We start from the raw sequence: 21,526 nt of genomic DNA on the forward strand, positions 1-21,526 counted from the left end.
CTCTCATTTAGTGTTAAATAAAATCTGTGCCATTGACTTCAGCATATGGTCTTATTTGCACCTTAATTCAAGCAGAGGCATCTCTCTAATAATTTCAATAATTGGATCTTAACAACACCATCCTTACTTCATATCGCTTTTGCTCTGGTGGCAAATATAGTCTTAGGAAGCTTCTTCACGCTATTTTGAAATAGAACATGGGTGTGCACAATTTACTTCACTTCTTGTTAAAATATATGCAAGACAGTAATGAAAGCATTTTAATCAAATGAGAATATCCACAGTATCAGGTAATACCATTAGTAAAAAAAATGTTTTAAAACAAGGATAAAACTGTAGAGTTCTGTATTCAGGGACTTTCACTGAGTCTTTAAAATATTGACTGATCCCTTATAAATTGATCATGCCTTAACCTCTTCCCCTATCTTTCCTTTTCCCTCACTCTAGTTATTAAATACACAGAAGAAATGCAATGGATATTTTCATCAAAAAATATCAACTCATGTCTGAAGAGATGAAAACAACCCTACCATGTTGTAAAAATGTTTTGTTTACTTGTACTCTTATTTTTATTCATTAATGGTTTTAAATTACACTGAGATATCAAATTATGAATAGCAATAGACATAATGACATCCCTGGGCCTTTACAGAAAGTCTCCTAAATTGTCCTCCTTGTGTAAACAACAAAAAAAAGAAAACAATTAGAGGCAATGATCCATTATTCCATAAAGTTCACAGGGGCAAAAATTTCAGCCCTTTCTGCATCCCTAAAACAGACAAATAGAAGTGAATTGAACACAGGGGAGGAACTTCATTACATTTCCTAATAACAACATATTTGAGAGCCTATTAAGAGCAATACCCAAATAGTTTCCTCTGTCAAAATGTCATTTTAGAGAAAAGACAGAGAAATGAAAAAAGGATAAAGCTTTTGGAAAGATGGCATTTTCCTTTTTTATTGTTATGAGCCCTTTTTATTAATGTGTATTAGTACTGTCAAAGAGTACATTATCCATCAGTTCTTTTACTTAAAGAACCATGACCACTCCTAAATACATTTACATGTCCATAATATAACAGCCTTTGATTCTGCACATACATACACCAGTACTTATTTTTCACAGAATCACAGAATAACGAGGTTGGAAGAGACCTCCAAGATCATTGAGTCCAACCTATGCCCTAACACCTCAACTAGACTATGGCACCAAGTGCCATGTCCAGTCTTTTTTTAAACACATCCAGATATGGTGACTCTCCCACCTCCCTGGGTAGGCCATTCCAGTACTTTATTATTCTTTCTGTGAAAAACTTTTTCCTAATATCCAACCTATACCTTCCTTGACGTAGCTTGAGACAGTGTCCTCTTGTTGTCAGTTGCTGCCTGGTGGAAGAGACCAACCCCCGCCTGTCTACAACCTCCTTTCAGGAAGTTGTAGAGAGCGATAAGGTCACCTCCTTTTCTCCAGGCGAAACAATCCCAGCTCCCTCAATCGTTCCTCACAGCCCCTCACCAACCTTGTTGTCCTCCTCTGGACACACTCAAGCATCTCAATGTCCTTCCTAAACTGAGGGGCCCAGAACTGGACACAGTACTCAAGATGTGGCCTTACCAGTGCCGAGTACAGGGGAAGAATGACCTCCCTGTTCCTGCTGGCCACACAACTCCTAATACAGGCCAGGATGCCACTGGCCTTCTTGGCCACCAAGGCACACTGCTGGCTCATATTCAGTTGGCTGTCGACAAGCACCCCCAGGTCCCTTTCCACCCGGACACTGTCCAGCCACACTGTCCCCAGCTTGTAAGGTTGTTGGGGATTTTTGTGGCCAAAATTCAGAACTCAGCACTTAGACTTATTAAACTTCATCCTGTTGGACTCTGCCCATCCATCCAATCAATCCAAGTCTCTCTGCAGAGCCCTCCTTCCTTCCAATAGATCAACACAAGCTCCCAGCTTAGTGTCATCTGCAAATTTACTAATGAAAGACTCAATACCCTCATCCATGTCATCAATAAAAATAGTGAACAGAACTGGTCCCAGTACAGATCCCTGAGGGACACTACTGGTGATTGGCTGCCAGCTGGATGCCGCACCATTCACCATCACTCTCTGGGCTTGACCATCCAGTCAGCACCTGACCCAGCAAAGAGTGCTCCTGTCCAAGCCATGGGCTGCCAGCTTTTCCAGGAGTATGCTAATGGAGACTGTGTCAAAGGCCTTGCTGAAGTCCAAACAGACTAAATGTAAAACTTTCTGCTTTCAAAACATGGGGGCAGGCATGGATTCTGCCCAGAAATCCAGGTTTAGATGTACAGAGTGCATGAAGCAGGATACAAACTGAGGCAGACATCTCTGTACAGACTCTTTCTTAACTGCTACTAACTCTGTAGGAGCCTACATTTGGGTGTCTTACTACTATCATACTCAACAGTTGTGATTATCTCCTATGTCAGTCTTACCTAAATGCAAAAATTGTGATTCTGTCACATATCTTTCACAAGAGATAGTGACAACAAGATCTTGTCTACGATCAGGTGCTTCAGAAAAATTCAGTGTTATACTTACTTTCAGAGCATGAACACAGAGGAAGGAGCCATCAGCTCTCCTACATGTATCTCAGTAGTTCAGTATTTTGGTACTCTAACACAAATCTTATGTGACTATTTACTCATTTAGGCACTGAGCATTAGATTGGTCTGTTAGATGCTCTAGTTCCCTCCAATTAAAGTTATATCAATGCATCTAGATATTTATTGGGTGTGAGCACACCTCTCTACCCTACAGGTTGGGGCACTCATTTGGAATGATACATACCTGTGTTCCAGTTTGTGGGGATAGTTTATGCATCAAACTGCCTTCCCCTGTCACTCTCACAGCCATCAGTTTTTCTGTCTACCTCCTCCTGCCATGTTGCATTATGTTTGTGAACTGCACAAATTTTGACATGTGCATTTGTGCACCATATATACCTTTAAAATATCAAAAATTGCTTTTAAAACTTCCTATTGCTGCAATGTCAGTGTCGCCCAAATGTTTCTAAAATTCACTGCATTGGATGTGCTACAGGAATAAAATACATTCATTATTTTTGGGATTGTTGTATTCTGCATTTCAGGGAAGATAAGTTGTATCCAGCCCTGACTTCTCCTTACAATTTGTTCTTACCTTATTTATTCTAACAACTGACTGTTTGCATTTTACAATATTTCCAAATTAAGAGTAAGTTTAAGCAAACCACATTTAAATTACCAATGCTGATTGTTTTCATATAATGAAAGAAAGCTTAATACCATTCCTCTGGGTGACATAATTTATAAGGTCTTGAGAATACATTTGGTAACAGTCTCTGGGAACAAATTGCTATGTAGATTTACAGAACTTTGCTCATAGACAGAAATTCAAATTTTCCTCCCAGGAGTCATAACTTATTTCATTCAAGACTATGAGAAGGTGACAGAGTTGGGTCAAACTTACTGCAGCTTTGCTCAGAATCCTCATGGGAAACTAAAAAATAATGGTTTCTATAGCAACTAAATGCATCAGCATTATGTTTATTAATTACAGATACACGAACAGCAGAAATTGCAGGGAAAAAGCCCATGATGAGTCAGGACCTCACGCTAGGACCAAGAAGCTATTACTTGTAACAAAAATTGAGTCACTTTGTTCTTAGTCAGTATGAAACAATAGCAATAAAGCAGAAGCAGCTAATCAGGTATCTGCTATCTGCATGTATGACTTTATGTCACAGCTGGAGGATAAGATAAAGTTACTGTAACATATGAATGCTGTCCTCTGAGTTGTTTGTTTTGGTTTCTTTCTTTCCCCACCACCTCTTAATTATGTTCCTGTTAGGTAGATTTCATCATAATATTTGGGACCATGGACATGCCCTCTCTGTCCATAGGGCAGGGTTTGGTATTATAGGACTCAGTTGTCACCTCAGGTGTTTTGCCTTTTTTTAATGGGAGTTTTTTACCATAAACCTCTGACATGTTAGCACTATACAATGAATGGTAACTTCCACTACCTGGCCTTGTAGGTCTATTCATACTCTTGCCTTTTGTCAGTGATATTAAATGCTTTCTGCAGTATATCACATTTATTATTTTCTTTTATCTATTGCTTCTATAATTTTGTCTCTATTACAGAACAAGCAATCAATTTTTCTGGTAACATCAAGTCTTTGTATATCTGATATACTTTGTACTTGTATAATCATTATTCTCTCTTGCAAGCCTTTTCCCATCCAACCTTTCCTTTTCTATCCTTTTTTTTTTTTCTAATATTGTCTCTTAAATTACAAGAACAAACTTTCAGGAAATGCTAGAGATGGAGCTATTACAAGAGAGCAGTAACATTTTTGATTTTCTTTGCTGCTTTTTAATTTTCCATGAAATTGGGATAAAGAAAATGCTTGGAACTTTAAAGATCTTAATGATGGATTTCAGCACAACCAAACAGCACGACTAGAATTAAGTGGCAGCTGACACTGGAGATAATAATTGCAGCAAAGAAAGCCAAACTGCAGCATGCCAATAAACTGAACGCCCTGTTGCTGCTAGTAGTGGTGTTCCCAAGGAAGAAAGGTGAGGTACAGCAGGGTGAATTCTAATAAGAGTAGGAGCTCTGCCAAAGTGATTTCTGTGTTAAGCTTCTCTTCTGCCCTCCTGATTTGGAGCTGTTCTGTTTGACAGACTGCAAGCAGGTGCACTTGATACAATTTCTCAGTGCTGGGGGTTGTAGCAGGCTGGCCCCTCACCCTTTACTGGTTCCACCCTTGGTAATTGCCCTCACCAGGATCCTTACCAGCAAGGCTGTCTGCAATCATTTGCAGAAGAAATTTGGGGCTGGCTGGGGAGTATTTACAGCTCACTTGAAGACAGATGTAAGCTCATGCTGACCATCAATCAAGCCCACCTTCCAAACTGGGGCAAACGTGTAGCCACCATCAGCATCATGCCAAAGCCAAGGTAATATGCCCGGCTTGGAGTGCTTTATATTGTGCCAGCCTGCTGCTCTGGGGATGGAGCACAAGTACAACCAGTTTGACTTCTTGCACAAGGCTGGTTAGAGGCACATACTTGAGTCCAGGTACTACTTTAAAATCATCTAAGTAAAGGGACCAGAATGGAGGTGAAAATTTTTCTTGGTACACCTCCAAGTTTTGAACTGTTTCTGTTGCTAACTAAACTGTCATGCAACTAGAACCCATCACATTTGCTACAGCTGTGTGGGCGTTAAGAGTCAAACAAAAAGCTCTCAAAGAGCCTCACTATGTTATTGCCAGCTTTTGAGGAAAGCGAATAAAAACAACAGCTGGGGCTGGCAAACAAAGAAAATCTAAAATCCAGTATGGAATAACATTGGAAAAAAAGGAAAAAGTTTGGTTTGGGGTTTTTTTCCAATTTCTTTTTTCTCAAAGCCTCTTTGCAGCCTGCTTCTGGTAGAGAAAATCCTCAGCATTACAGCATTTAGAGTGGCAGCTATTGGTAGATGATGGCTTCCAGTCTGTACCAGTCTGTTATTACCATATTGTTGCAGTTGGTGTCAATGAACTTCAAACAGCCTTCAGATTAGCCAAGCACACCATATTCTACCTTGAATAATGATGCACTAGAAATGCATAGAAATAAATTGTAAGATTGCATATCCCTGTTGAAAACGTATACACTTGGCTACCTGATCAGCTCATAATTTTTTATGTAAGAAACTTATCTGTACAAGAACTCTATGGAAACAAGATTAAAAAAACCCTGTTTCTCATTGTGCTCACAGCCTGACTTTTCAGACAAGTGTGGATTACTTGCCTCAGAAAAATGTGTGTTAGTTGGCAGAGAATGTCTTTTAAAAACTCACACAGAAGAGCAGAGAATAAATAATAAATGATAATAGCATATAACTCAAAGATCTTTAGATCTCAAAATGCTTTATGTAGCTATCTTCATGACAAAGTGACATCAGGACAAAGAGAGGCGGAGTAATTTACTCTGTATCACACAGCAGATCGTTAGAAAGACCAGGAATAGCAGCGAGTATCCTGAGACCAAATCCACTGCCCTATCTTCAGGGCCCATTGTGCCTTCCATTACTGGCAGATAACGAATGTGAGGGAGATAAAGCACTGACAGTCCTAAGCTACAGTTAGTCAAATATAGCCCAGTTGTTTTGCATCTGAGGTCTGGAGAAAAACATGCTTAATAAATTCCAAGATTTTCTAGTTGATCCTTCATTTGTTTTGTTTGACCAAAAAAAAAAAAAAAAAAAAAAAAAAAAAAAAAAAAAAAAAAAAAAAGTACAAAGATAAAACTGGTATTCGGAGCTCGGTTATTAAGTTTTCAAAATTCTTTCAAAAAGCATTGTCACCTTAAAATTTTGAACAAATCAAAACAGTTGGAGAAATTTGTGTAAAAAAAAATGTGTAAAAAAATATGACTTGGTGACAAGTATGACTTCATGTGACCAGGATCAAACAGGCAGGCATTATTGAATTTAAGAGTTGTTGCTGTTCCCGTAAGTCTGTGAGTTTTTTACTAGTTCAGAAGATATCTATTTTTTTAAAAAAACCCCACTTTTTCAAGGAGGCTACATTACAGAGGACAGCTAAATTTGTTTGTCATGGCAGAACTAACCCAGTGGCTCCAAAGAATATTATAGTGGTAGATGTTGCATAAATTAATCAAAAAATATACATAGGGCAGTGGAAACATTCTGGAGATCTTCAGTACAGTTTGTATAAGACTTATGTAGAAATGCTAATATAGCCATTGTCCCCACACAGTCTTATTAAAACCACCCCAGAGATATAAAGAAGCAGACTGTGACCATGAGTAGATAACTAGCTGTAATAGTAATGGGAAATGTCACTAAATGTCATTAGAGCCTGACATAACCTAAATGATGGCAGTATGTTTAGCATAATGGAATGATATAATGAGAATATGGCATTTCCTTTAAGGACAGTAGCAGATTCAGATCAGTAAATTAATTCAGCAGTAATGGCCAGCTGAGTAGGAAAGTAACTGGTTGTGCTGACAAAACCCCTTTAGATTCATAGTAAACCTAGAAACATAAAACCTTTAAAGGAAAAGAAAAGCAATCACCTTTATGAGGTGTAACAAGAGGTTGAAGCACAGATTGTGAGAAAAGCGCTGTAATAAAGCCTGCTTCTTTCACAGTTTCCCAACAGGTACATAACTAAGGTTCCTAGCAAATAGAGTGAATTTTAATTTCTTCAGAAGAGCCACAGAAACCCCAGTAATTAGATAAATCCCATGGAAATCTTCTATTTCAAGTGGATAACCAATTTTATTACAGAAATTAATTTATCCTGCTGAGTTCACTGTCTGAATAGGGAAATCAAGACTAGCAAGCAGGGTCTAAAGACCAGTTGTACCCCACCTTTAAAGTAGAAGCCTTATTTTTGAAGTGAAAGAAGTGAAAGATGACCTCTACATTAGGAAATTTACAGTGTGCTATGGATTTATTTTTTGCTTGACTGGTTGGTTTGTTTTGTACCTTTAAAAGCTGTAATGAAGGGGGAGTTTTTCTGAGTAAAGAGAAGTGACAGAAACAATTACGGTAAAAAATAAACAGAATGAAAATGTAAAGAATAATTTAGCAATAGGGAGGCTTTTTAATAGTTGTGCTACTTGCTCCTAATCATCAAATTATAAATAAATAGATTTGCAAATGTCCTTATAATAGCTCAGTATTTATCAGCAATAATAACCAAAAGAAATCAATTCACAGTTCTCTATCTTAAAGTTACTTTTCAATAGTTATGCTGATATTAGAAACAATAAAGATTGTTTTCCCAAACTGCAGTTATGAGATGGTGGGCCAAATGTGTTCTTAGAGCAACTCTACTGAAATCAGTGACTCAACACCAGGAACAACTTTAGCTTTATATGCTCAGCCTTTGTAGGGATAGTGAAAGAACTCTGTGGACTAATGCACCATATAGCAGGACTAAAGCCATTTAATCTTTGCTTTTAGGAAGACAGCAACTGAAAATTGTGGGGAAACTGGAAACATGTCAGGTTTCTGATTTGCATTAGCTATGTTAGCTATTAGTGTTGAAAATCTTGATCTCCAGTTCATGTTAAAAAGCTGAAGTTAGACAATAAAATTTTAAAAATTAAGAAAAATAAAAATTAGTTTTTCAAATTCCTCGTCTATATGCATAGTCTAGGCTGTATGGTGTACTAGTTTGAAAACAAACCAGTGGGAGGCACCAAGTCAGAATAACAATTTAATGGAAATTAAAGAAAAAGGGAAAAAAAAAGGTAAAAGAAAACACTATCAAACTGACAGAGTCAAGGTACAACCTGACACCCTGTGAGGCAGGGTGGTGGTAGCAGTCTGGTAGAATGGTGGCTGCAGTCCTCTGAAGCAGTGATCCTGTAGTAAAACAGTCTGCTCTTCCTCAGGAAGTCCAGTGGTAGCTATGTAGCTCCTGTCCTCTGGAAATCCAGTGGGAAGCCGGTGTCTCTGGTGTTCAGCCTCAGATTATATCCACGATGGGATGCTTGGTTCCTCCCTCTGGGTGGAGCATCTCACAATGGGGTAATGAGTCATGAGGCCAAGTGTTGATTAGGCTCATTAACAGAAGATAGTCCAGAGGGAGTTATCTCTGAGTCATGGGGCAGGACAATGATGGGCCATTAACAGAAAGATAGTCTGGGGGGAGGAGGCAAGGAAACACTGCCCCACCTGATTTCAACGGCTGATGGGGATGGTAATAGAATACACTGCAACCCAGGACATATGGCTACTGGGCAGGATACAATTACAGCATATTCCTCCCCTTCACCCAGGTTTGTAGAACTTCCAGTGATTTTAATAGGAGTGGGAACAAGCACTATGTCAGCAGCTGAGACCATTTCTAAGAGAAAATCTGTGATTTCCCTTCAGCCCTTGATAAGTGTTTGGCAATTAGGATTGTGAAGCTTTGGTGATTTTGTACACAGAAGGTTACTTTATCTCCTCACTCTGTAAAATAAATGATAGTTATAACATTCCATTAAAATATATATATAACAGGAAGGAAAACCTAATGCTTTTCAGGTATTTGTTCTCCCAACTTAGAATAAGCCCCAGTTTAAGTTGCAAAGAAAGGCTGTTGGGGATAGATGGTTGATATTCTGGAGAAGACAGAGTTCTGCTGTAACACTTTTCAGATGATGAGATGGCAAGCAAATACCCCAAATTCTTAATAGTAGATACTTAACAGTAAATGCGTGGCTCTGGAGATTCAGGGATCATCTCCATTGTTGTTTCGTAGGCAGGAGACATTGGAGAATTATCCTGCTTCCAAAACATACATTTTTCAGTGCTGAGTGAAAGCAGAAGCTAGTGCTTAAACTGGGTGACCTTGGACCTATGGTAACCAGAATATGGACATGAAAACTGCAACAGCTTTTGTTTACCATGATCTCATCACTTGGCTAGATTGCTACACATACAGACAAGTTTTATCCTTGGTCAGACCCTACTGTGAGAGTCTGTAATTGCAATGATACCAGAGAAAAACAGCAGATTTAATCCAACAATTCTTCTTCATGGTTTCCACAGTCTTTGCTGAAGGTGTTGTGGTAAATACATCTTTTTGGTGGTGGGATTGAAAAAAGAATGATTTCACTGAAAAAAAGAAAAAAAACGCAAGAATTCAGTTTCATGCAAGGAATCACACAGATAGCAACTCTGCTGTAGTACACAAAGGAAGCTCATTCAATGGGACTTTCTCTGGAGGTCATAGTATAAAATTACTGTTTGTATGTTCCTTGTTATCACACAGCTTTGCAAGTAACCTCCTGAAATCCAGTAATTCAGAGCCCACTTCATCCACTGGACACAACAGTTATTGCCATCCTGAGATAAAGGATAAAAGAGAGATCTATATTTGTTATGATCAATTTAGGTACCTTAAGACATGAAATACTAGAATTAAGCATTTGGGTTTGGGTGGGATGTCTAAAAACCTGGCAGAAGAAAAAGTGATCCTTAAGCAGAATGTCTCAATTCCCCCACTTGCAGGGATGGTAAGATGTCACTCCACAGGGTCATCCAACTCACAGAATTAGGCTTGGATTTTATTTGACTAAATAGGGAGTTTATAAACAGTAGGTACCCACAGGCATCAAAACTTTCTGAGACTGATGATGAGCACTGTCAGTTCAGGTGCATCCCTGGATATTGACAGTTACCCAGGCTAAAGACTGAAGCACCAGATGAGAGATGGGCTGCTATCATCACAGACTAGGGTCTTTCTGGGTATATTAAAGCAAATTAAACTAGGTGTCACGAGAAGCTCCAGAACAGATGAGATGATATCTGGTACTTTTAGATATCTGCAGCATTAGATAGTGACAGGGTGTAAGCAGTCCAGGTCTTGTCTAGAGTCTAGCAGATTTTAAGGTGATAGGGTCCCAGTGCAGGTGGAGTTAGTCAGAGTAATCTGGGTAGAAACAACATTCGGCATTATGAGAATCATCAAGCTGGGTTATGAATCATGGTAAAGACTGCAAATGCCAATTTTCTACAGAACAGATTATTTTCAGGAGCTCTAAAAGAGATATTTAGCACATACTTAATGTAGTATTGTAGACTGAAAGACAAAGAAAAGAAAAGAACATATTTTTGTAACCTAAGACATATCTATTTTGTTTAAAATTTTTTTCCTTGTTATTGCTATTAGTGTTTTTTTCTGTGTTAAACTGAGACATCTAGATCTAATTATTCATCTGCCTTTAAAAATACAGGTCCCAGACTAGTTTTACTTAATAAGTAATGTGTTAAGTGTTAAAGAAAAACAGCTTTGTAAATGACTGTCACTTTCCTATTGTAGTATCACTGACCCGTGTCCTATTATAGAGCATATTTGTCACAGTGGTTTGAAAGGTCAAGAACATTTTTTTTGCTTTAAAAAAACTAGGCAAGAATATGTTTAGATACACAGAAAAAAAACCCCAAAACCAACCCAGCTGCTAACATTTCCTTCCAACAAAGGGAAGTCTTTTCATCATTATGTCTACTTTCATGTTTGTCTTAGGTATACCAGCTGGCTGAGAAAGGTCAATATTTATCCATTCTTACTACAGAGTGATATTAGAAATGACAGCACTTTCCTGCATTTAGCAAAAGAAATATCTAGGCATAAGTAAAGATGCCAATAATTTACATAAATGTTGAAAATTTTAACAGAGACCATTCCATAGACTTACAAGAATGCATATGCATTTACACATTACAGATTCCTTTCACAAAACAGTACTTGCCCAGCTTAATTAGCTCTTCATCTATGAGTTTACCTATTTGCATGTTCCTCCTATCATTATACCATAAATAAACTAAAAATCACTGTGATCTAGAAGAGGTTTCCTTAGAAAGTCACCATTTAATATCACTGGTGATTTTTCCCCTACATGTGATTATTTACTTTTACATGAATCACTTATATGTGTATATTTTCTGCTTGCATTTTTGTTATAGCCATTTACAAATTACACAATATTTAGAAATGGTTATTTGATAGAGAGGAGGTCTTTGTATTTTATCTTTCATGACAGAAATCTTTGAGCAGAAAATTGTTTCCTTCCCATCTGATAAAATTAAAGACTGATGGCAAAAGCTTCCTCCTGTAGAACTTTGAGAGGAGGCAGTATGTTAACTGATGTTTGCATATTACATGACTGTGAGAAATGCACATCTATGGCTATCAGTTTTCAAGCCATCAGATTACTCACATATTTATTGTGTGAGTAATCACACATAGTTCCATAAAAATTCCCACCTGCCTAGAAACAACCATGTACTTAAGAGCTTTACTGATGGCAATGAGGAATGAAGTTGTATCACATCATCTCCCATCCATCTTAAGAGAGGAAATACAGGCATCTATTTGCCTGTACCATTACATTTTCCTTATTTTTTTTAACAGTCCACCCAGGGATAAAAAAAAAATTTAATCCCGTATTTTTCAGTAGCATTGGGAGAAAAGAAAATCTCAGAAGGGGCTAAGTATTTCTTTTTCTCCACCTTATTTTCTGCATGCACTATTTTATGGCATTCTTAGCTGCAAGCCCCATCAAGGAAGTAAATGAATCAATAAGTCACAGAAATGCAGCATAGCAAGGGAAATTTTACGAGAATTTTCAACATTTTGAGTGACAGGAGCCACAATCTCGAAGTTTTGTTTTCTTAATGTTTGGGTTATTTTTTTGTACAGGGAATAATAAAAATAGCATGAATGGACTTCAGTGCTTCAAGTCATATGTATGCTGAAGTGTTCTACTGAATTGGCAATGACTTAATTTGGATTATTTTAAGAAGTTTGTAGGTTAAAAACAAAGAAAGAAGCCTGGGTTTTTTTATGGTGAAGTTCCAAATATCAATACTGCAATTTACAGTCCAGAGGAGTAGATCGCTGTGAGATTACTTACAATAATTTTGACCCTTCTCTTTTGTAAAACTTGTTGCTTCTCTCTAGTTCTTTCTTCTCTAGTATCATTTGAAGGCTTGTTTGAGACCTTGAAATCAGTAGGGTCGGCTTCACTTTACAGTAACATCTGTAGGATCAAGACAAAACCCAACACAGACTTCTCTACTTCCCCCACATGAATTAATCAAAACTACTGTGATATGAAAAATGTTGTGCTGTTTTTTGCTTTTTCTATTATACAGCTGCATGTAGTTACAGCAACTTGTTAGTGGACCTCAGGGATCTGAATACTGCATACCAGAGCTGGTTCATGCCAATTATTATGTTGAGTGATGAAACTGCTTTGTATCATTTCATTTGTGGATGTGAACAGCAGGTGAATGCTATAGTTTCTGCTTTCCAATTATAAATCACACAGACCGAAATCTCAGTTCTCTGAGTAAGGGATGTAAAAGCAGTGGAGTGTAAGGAGACTACTGTTTCTTGTGAAAAGGAGTCTGAGATTAGAGTTTATTGATGTGGGGTTTTTTTCCCTACCTGTCATAGTTAGCTTTTAAGATCAAAATTGAAAAATTATTAGATAAAGGAACTGAATGGAAAGCAAATGAAATACCTAACTACAAAGACTGTATTTAGGAATATAAACCCTAGATAGGTCCAGCACTGATAGATTCAAGTGATTGAGTAATATGAGGTTCTCTTTGGGAACAACTGGTTTTCTATAGGTGGGCTTTCTAGACAAAAATGTGAAAGAATATGGTAATGGTAACAGGACTCTCTTTCCAATCCAGTTTCTGGCATAGACTAAGCATGTCTTTAAATATTTATAATTTTGAGATCCTCCTTGAAGTGTATCTGCAAAGACCTGTGTGCCACTTGAGTCTGCAGTCTAGACTAATGTGCATGGACAAAGGCTAAGATTCTTTACAGACAAAACAGAACGTGTTTGATGGTAACATTAATAACTAACAACATCAAAAGGACTGGATTCAGTTACTGAAGGAAAATCTTCAGAATCAGAATTTTTTTTTCTGAAATAGGTATTCTGTTAGCCATATTTGTAGTCTGGTTTTGGCTCCCCAGTGCAAGAGAGATTGTACTTGCTGAAGTGAGCGCCCCATGTACCACCAAGGTGGTCAGGGGGATGGAACACACAGCACATAAGTTGAAGTCCACTTATTTAGGTAATCCTGAAGAATAAAAGACCTAAGGTGGTCATAGTGTTCTCTACAGTCACTTAAAGGAAGGCTATAGAGGAGATAAGCCATCTTGCATATGCATAGAGAAAGGACAAAAAAGCCATGGTCACCAGTTGCAAAAAAAGGAAAGTCTGTCATTATTAAGAAAAAAAGATCACTATCAGGAGCTCAAACATAGGAACAGTTACACAGAGATTGTGCATTCTTAGACATACTCAAATGACTGGGCAGAGTCTGGCTATGTGATCTTCCTTTGAGTTTGGGGGCAGAGGGGAGGAAAGGCTGGATTTGAGACCTCCAGAAGTGTCTTCTGACCTAAATCACTCTATTAGTCCATGATTCCGTAGTAGTTTGAAAACAAAACAGTGGGAGGCACCAAGTCAGAATTACAATTTAATGGGGAAATTAAAGAAAAGGGAAAAAAAAAAAAAAAGAGAACACTGGTTCAAACTGACAGTCAAGATACAACCTGACTCTCTGTTGTAGCAGTCTGGTAAAATGTTGGCTGCAGTCCTCTGAAGTGGTGATCCTGTAGAAAAGGGTCTGCTCTTCCTCAGGAAGTCTAGCGGTGGCTATGTAGCTCCTGTCCTCTGGAAATCCAGTGGAAGGGTTTTTCCTGGTGTTCAGCATCTCAGATTATATCCATGATGGGATGCTTGGTTCCTCCCTCTGGGTGGAGCATCTCAACATGGGGTAATGAGTCATGAGGCCAAGTGTTGATGAGGCTCATTAACAGAAGATAGTCCGGAGGGAGTTCTCACTGAGTCATGGGGCAGGACAATGATGGGCCATTAACAGAAAGATAGTCTGGGGGGAGGAGGCAAGGAAACACTGCCCCACCTGATTTCAACAGCTCCTGAGGATGGTAATAGAATACACTGCAACCCAGGACAGATTCTCACTCTGTTAGTTTATGATTCTATTCTGCAAGTTGATGATTTGTGTTTCTCCCATGTTTTAAATTTGGGGGAGGAACTGGGAAGAGGCAACTTATTCTCGTCATGAGCACATATGGTAATTTCTTCTAATGATATAGTATCTTATTCTTCTTGTCTATGCAATTTTGTCTAGTAAGGGCTATGAAAATTGTTACTGAGTGGGTGTAAGTCATATCATATTATGTGTATGTGTATGCATCTCATAGGAAGCTATTTTTAGAAGGTTTTTGAATCCTATTGACTGGGGATCAGTAAGGACCAATTTGAATTTAGTTCTGCTCCTACCAACAAGTATGAGAAAAGAAAGAACAATATTCAGCTCTTACCTAGTTTTTCAGTGAGTTACAACATTCTGCGATGTACATTCACTGACTGCAAAAGAGTCACATACTAATGAAGTCCCAAGATAGATCTACCAACAAAGGCATACAGTAGTAGAATACTTTGCTTCATTATGTCTCATACTTATCTGTGGTGCATTATGCAGGTTCAAAAAGAGATGTGCAGATTTTTGAAGCAAATAGCCTACGAGTGTTTGTCTTCCACTTTGACTAGGCTTTTGTTTACACTATATTAAATGTGCAGAACAGTTCAAAGGTCAAAATTGGCTGGGAAAAATCTCTGTAGAAGATTTGGTGCCATTAAAGAACAAACAAACATGGGAAGTATTTAATAGAATTCTGAAATTTTGAAGTCTTATCTGCTCACAGAATTTTTTAACCAACTTGCTTAAAGCAGTGAAATTACACATCACAAAATGTATGTTTTTATAAGAGTTGTGTAACTACATAATGGATAGCATCTGGTGTTTCAGAAAAGACTAATCTGATTTGGGACGAACTATGAAAATCACAGGTCAGTATCAAGAAAACTTATTTCTAGGTTACCAAAACCATAAATATAAGATACTGATCTTTTCAGCTCACTATGTGAAATCTTATGCATGTAATTATATATTTGCGTGATTAAAAAGTTTTTTGTACATTGGAATATCAGAAAGTTACACTTCTAATTTATCTTTAAGTATAGTCACACTCCTTTTTTAATCTTTTTTTTTTCATATTCATCTAGTTTAGCTCAGGAAATATTTTTGGTCCATCTGGTTTTCCTCTGTATAAGTCTAGAAATACAAATTTTTGTACAGCATGAAGCTTCTATTTTTTTTAAGGAGATAAAATGTTTACAGTGACTCCACTGACTGGACTCTACACTGCTTGTGCAAAGGCTATCTGATTTCTCTGCAACTATGATTCAATGATTCTAGTTCCCAATGTAATAACTTTTGCTGCTCTGTTTTTCAAATTCATAATTCGATTTCAAAATTTATGCAGGTTATTACCATGAATCTGTGTGTGTAACTGCCCCAATGAAATGGCAGAAAGGAATCTCAAGTGAATTAGGAAATGGTCCTTTGTCATGATTTCGTAAGCCATTGCCAACATCCTGTTCTACCCTCACTCTCCACTGCAAGTAGCGATTTTTGGCTCATTGGCACCTGAATGACAGCAAAACAAATAAAGTTACATGCAACATAGGGAAAAATTTGGGCCTTTTAGTAATGTTACTAGCTAATTGACCTGAATCACTGCAGTCAGAGCTTGGGAAGCTGAGAAAGAAGTGAAATTTTAGGCCCCCTTCTGACATTGTGTCTTGTAGTAGCAGTACAGGTGGCTGCAGCTACTCTTTCTCCAGAGAAAATCTCAGACAATGAGCTGTGGTGGTCAGCAACCCAAGTTTAGCATGTAACTTTCAGTCATGGTGAGAACCCATGATTCCCTTGTTTTGTCTTTTGCATGTTTCCCCTGATTGGTTAATATTTTGTTTTCTTGTTTTATGTATAAAGTTATGTATATTCATTTTCTTGCTTCAATATGTATTAGTTCTAGAAAGTTCTTTGTTCCTCAACGCCCCATTGGATCCTTCCCTGAGCCCTGCCTATGTGTTGTTCCCATTGGTTCCCTTCCTGTCAATCCCACCTGCTTGTCTCTATCCCATTGGCTGAGATCCCTTTCCCCACAGTGACAGAAGGATGCAGCCCCTTTGGGTGAGGAGCTCTGCCCCGTTTTCATTGTGTGTTGGGCACTGAGTGCCGCCTTCCAGAGGGGTTTCAGCGTTGACCTCCGGCTTTGTGTCGGCACGCGAGGGGAAAAACCCCCTTCTGCCAGCTCCCAGTGGCTGCAAACCCCTCCAGTGTGTATCATATATCTAGAGTTTGCTAAAGGTATCAGATCAGAAGGATCATGTTTTGGAATCTCTTTGTATGGATCTAAATGACTGCGTACTGCAAAAAAGGAGCTCTCGGGATCACAGTAACTTTTAGAGAAGCCTGAAATGCCGTGCACTTTAATACTGCCCTGTTCTAACTAGATGAGCTAACCCATCACCAGACAGACTTAAGAGTCATCTGTTTTTTGATATTGTCAGTTGGGATTTCCAGCCAGGTATCTCACTAGAAATGTGGGTTGCTCAGCTTACAAAGTGTGAGGAGAATGGATCCTTTTCAGAGAAACCGACAAGGCCCAGGGGATGAGACTAGTGTGGTACAGGCTTGATTCAGACAAATCTGACAAGTCTAATTCCCTAGACATGTCAAAGAGCTGGAAAGCAGACACCAGTGAACAGATCCAGGATTGTAACTGGGAACGGAAAAAGGCAAGTGCCAGGTGTTTTCTAGACATGGTACTCAGTTTTACTGTTCTTTTAATCAAATTTATGTCTGCTGTTTTTTGAAGAAAATACTGAGTGGTCTTATGCCACTGAAGATACTACAAAGGTGGGAGGGAAATATGTTGCCAAAATAAAGATGTAAAATAGGGGCACATATGTAAAATTTTCCATCGAAAGAATAACAGTACAGTTGAGGGAAACTCTGCTTTCTAGTCACCCTGGTACAAAAATAAGTAAGGTTTGATGACACACTCATCAATGTTATTTTATTAAAGCTACTGGAAAGTGAGAAACAATTAGGGCATAAACAGTCCCTTTTATGACAGCAAAGGAATTGAGAGTCAAGGAGAAAAATGAAAAGGACAGTGATTCTTTTTTTACCTATATTTGCTGTTTGATTTTCTTTTTCTGTTTCATTTCGGTTTTGTGTTTTATTTTTAACTCATCGTATTTACTAATTTCTAAGTGGCTTCAAATATATTAGTTTATATTGAAGCCTAACATTACCATCAAGCTAATTTTTTATGATGTATCTAGTCTTTTTTTTGGGGGGGGGGTGGTGCATGTGAAATGGAAGCAAGATTTAATTAAGTGTATATTATCAGGATTCTAATGAGCTGTAATTAACTTCTGCTCATGAAATTTTTGTATTCTCTATAATAACCGTGGAAAAAATTATTACTCTACTTGCTGAAACATTTGTAACATGTTTGAGAAAAAAAAATCTCAGATTTCAGTTGAAGAGCCTACTCCTTGATACACAAAAATACCTATGCTTGAGTGACCTAGCTAATGACAAATACAAGGGAAAATTCTCCATGTCCCCAAACATAACTGCTAAACAAATATGTGTCTACAAGCTTTTTATCACACCTCCCTTGAAAATGGAACAAACAGTTATGTAGCTGAATAAAGCTGCTTCATTGCTCCACTGCTCTTATCCAAGATATGGCCTCTATCCTTGAGTGGACACCAAAAATCTTTAAAAATCCTCAGGGACAAAAGAGAGCATTTTAATGGGTGAACTTTACATTTTGTTGTGCTTTTCTCCTGTGTATATTATGAAATATGTTGCAATATATAAAGATAACAAGTACTATGTCTCGACTATGGACAACTACAAGGATTGTCAACATTTGGGATGTTTTCTTGTCAAAGACAAATATGATTTTTAACAGAAAGTTCCTTTGCAAGTCTAGGATGTCTAACTAACGTTTGAGTAGCTGCTTCCATTGAATTATACTACCATTAATCATTTCCACTAATTCAACAAAAACACTGTCAATACGATAAAACACTTTTTCTATTGAATTAATGAGGGTGGTTGGTTACTAATAGGAAATGACTGCATTAGGGAAATGTTTTAAGTAACATGATAGATTAACAAGGAAACATTTAATGAACATTTCATATAATTTTTAACTCATTCCAAACCCTAGGAGAAAGGAATGGAAATATGTACTATGAAGATAGCCACTGCATAAACTTACTGAATACTTTACTATTTCCCTTGACAATGTGTAAACTAAGACATATGACTGCCCCTTTCTTGATCTTGTGTTTTGTCATTTATAAAATGTGAGGAATTGCAAACACCCTTTGTTCAGTGCTATAAGATTTCCCAATGGAAATAGTAAACATGAGCCATACATTATTCATATGAAGAGGGGTTTTATCTTCCTGTGAGAAAAGATGATCTTAACCCACCTCAAATAATGATTATTTCTGTAGCCTTAGGCAACTCACTTATGGCTTTTCAGAAGTTGCACTTAAATTTTCCATTGGTTTTAGTTAATGTAATATACGAGTAGCAGTATCTCTGCAATTCAGGCTGTTCACCTTAAGCTGAGCCTTAAGCTCAGTTTCTTCAGCTGTAAAGCAGTTGCAACAATACTTTTATCTGTCCACACCGACTTCAGAATTAGTGACCTAATGGTCAGAAATCAATTTCACTATGAAAATGAGTTAAAAATAAAAATCTTATTTGTTTATTGGAAGGCAAAATGGTAATTTCCTGAGGATGTTTGGATACTGCAAAGTAGCATAGCTACTCTAACATGAAAAGCAGAGTAATATAGTTACTTGTCCATGGAAGAGCTTTAACTTTCCTTTTGTGCCTACACATGTCTATTGTATCACTCAAGTCAGTGAAGAGGTCCTGAAGGGACGGCAATTCCAGCCATAGAACACTGCATGCATTTAACCTTGGACATGGATTTATACCAGCCATGAAGGAGCAAATAAGGTCTTTCTATCATTACATCTTGAGAAAAACCTTCTTCCATGCAAGTGGTTCTCTTTACCTGATTTCAGTTTTGCTGTATGTGATAAATGTGATAATGTGATAAATCCTGGTTTAATGTGGTATGAACTTTATAGTGGTGCTAAATAGAGTTGCCTTCTTATTGGACAGAAATTAAACCATGTATAATTTTGCAGTGTGTGACTCTGGATGGATGTGTTCTGTCCATCTTTGGCTTCAACCTGCGTAGGGCACACAAAGTACACCATATTGTGATGACATACCATGTACTTACGAAACATAGATATATGAAACAGGTAATCTTCTTCAAATTAATATATCACGGTATTTTTGACATATAAATACTACAAAAAAATTAATAAAGTTCTTTACAGTTTTTCACTTATGTCCTTAAAGTTTGAAAGTAGTGAAATGGATATATCTCACTTTGGTATTTTTTCAGGATTTTGGGGAAGCAAGGATTTTTTTGACTCCTTTTTGTTTAAACAGAAAACCAAAGGAAAGATATTAAAGTTTTACAATATCTCAGTCCAGTATTAGAGATTGATTTACTTTATTATTTTGAGCCCTGATAAACCTCTTAAAGCAAAGTTATGGTAAGAAGCATCACATCCGAACAGTGTTTTAGCCTAATAATTATAAGAATGTTAAAGAAGGAAACACCACTGATTATAATGACATATAATACAATATTACTCTTATACAGAAGAAAATTCTGCTGTTTTGGAAGCTTAGTATAATTCAAAATGCAAAAAATACAAAGTAATTAAGAAAATTCTATTGAATTCTATTGCTTCTATCATAGTAATATGCAGTAAAATATTAGTTGTTCTACAAGATTAAAACTGATGATTTATAGTTGTTTTAAAAGACTGCCTTTCTGCTCTCACAAACACTGTGACTTTTGATGGAAAATGATACCCAGGGTCTTAATTTCTAAATAAATAAAAAGAGATAAGTGGACAGGACATTAAAGAGTGTGAAAATGTAAAAGTAGAAACCAAAATTGTAATACAAGGCTTTTTTAGTAATCTAAACTCTGTCTTAAAATCAATGTTTTGATATTGCCAAGCACTGTTATATGTTTGTAAAAGCCCTCCCACTAAAAACTTCTAAAAATAACTAGAAAAGAATTTATGGGATTTCTCTACAATTGAATGCACCTTTTTTTGTATGTTTGTTTTGTTTTGCTTCTTAACATATAGGCATATATTAAAATTTTTTAAGAGTCTTAAGCATTTTCAAACTCCTGATAGGCCATATTATCTGCATAAATTCTATCAGGCATTATTCCCATTAGTAATTCACTATGGAAAAATACCCCTTAAACTTAGTGTTAAATATTTGGTTTCTTATAGTCACAATGACAGGTGTTTTTATTAAACAAATCACAAGTGAAAGAAAATATTAAAGCTATACATTTATCCATAATTATTAATCTTCCATTAAAATAATCATGCTAAACAATTGATGTGTGGGCATTCCTATCAAGTTATAACCTTCGTTCCACATGCTTTGCAAAAGATTCATTGGAGTCTTAGCAAAGTGCTTCCTTTCACAGCATGTATGAAGGTCTACAAGTTTTTTAAGAACTCCTAATAATCAACTGTTTACAAAATTTTTCAAGGGTCCAGCAACTACTACTTCTCTTCTGGTGCTCATTCACTGCTCTACTACTTTTATCTTAGTAGAATTTGCCAGTTACAGCTGAACAGCTGTATATTGTGTTCCAAAAAGGAATACTTTCTTTCTAAAATTTAAATAACCTGGAGACCTCAGTTAAAAAAGAGAAAAAGAGATCAGTACTTAAATATGTACATTCCTATGTTTAGTGCCACTTTGAGAGCTTTAAAAAGTCTTAATAACACTTAAAGGCAGAATGATCTTGAATGTTTTACAACACAACTGATACTTAATTAGCCTCAAATCTGTGCTAGAAAGACATGTTTGTATACCCAGAACACTACTCTATCCAAGAGTGAGCATATTAGGGTTTATATTGCCATTTCATTT

Source organism: Corvus brachyrhynchos, unplaced genomic scaffold, assembly GCF_000691975.1.
Source record: "Corvus brachyrhynchos isolate BGI_N302 unplaced genomic scaffold, ASM69197v1 scaffold239, whole genome shotgun sequence".
Lineage (NCBI taxonomy): Eukaryota > Metazoa > Chordata > Aves > Passeriformes > Corvidae > Corvus > Corvus brachyrhynchos.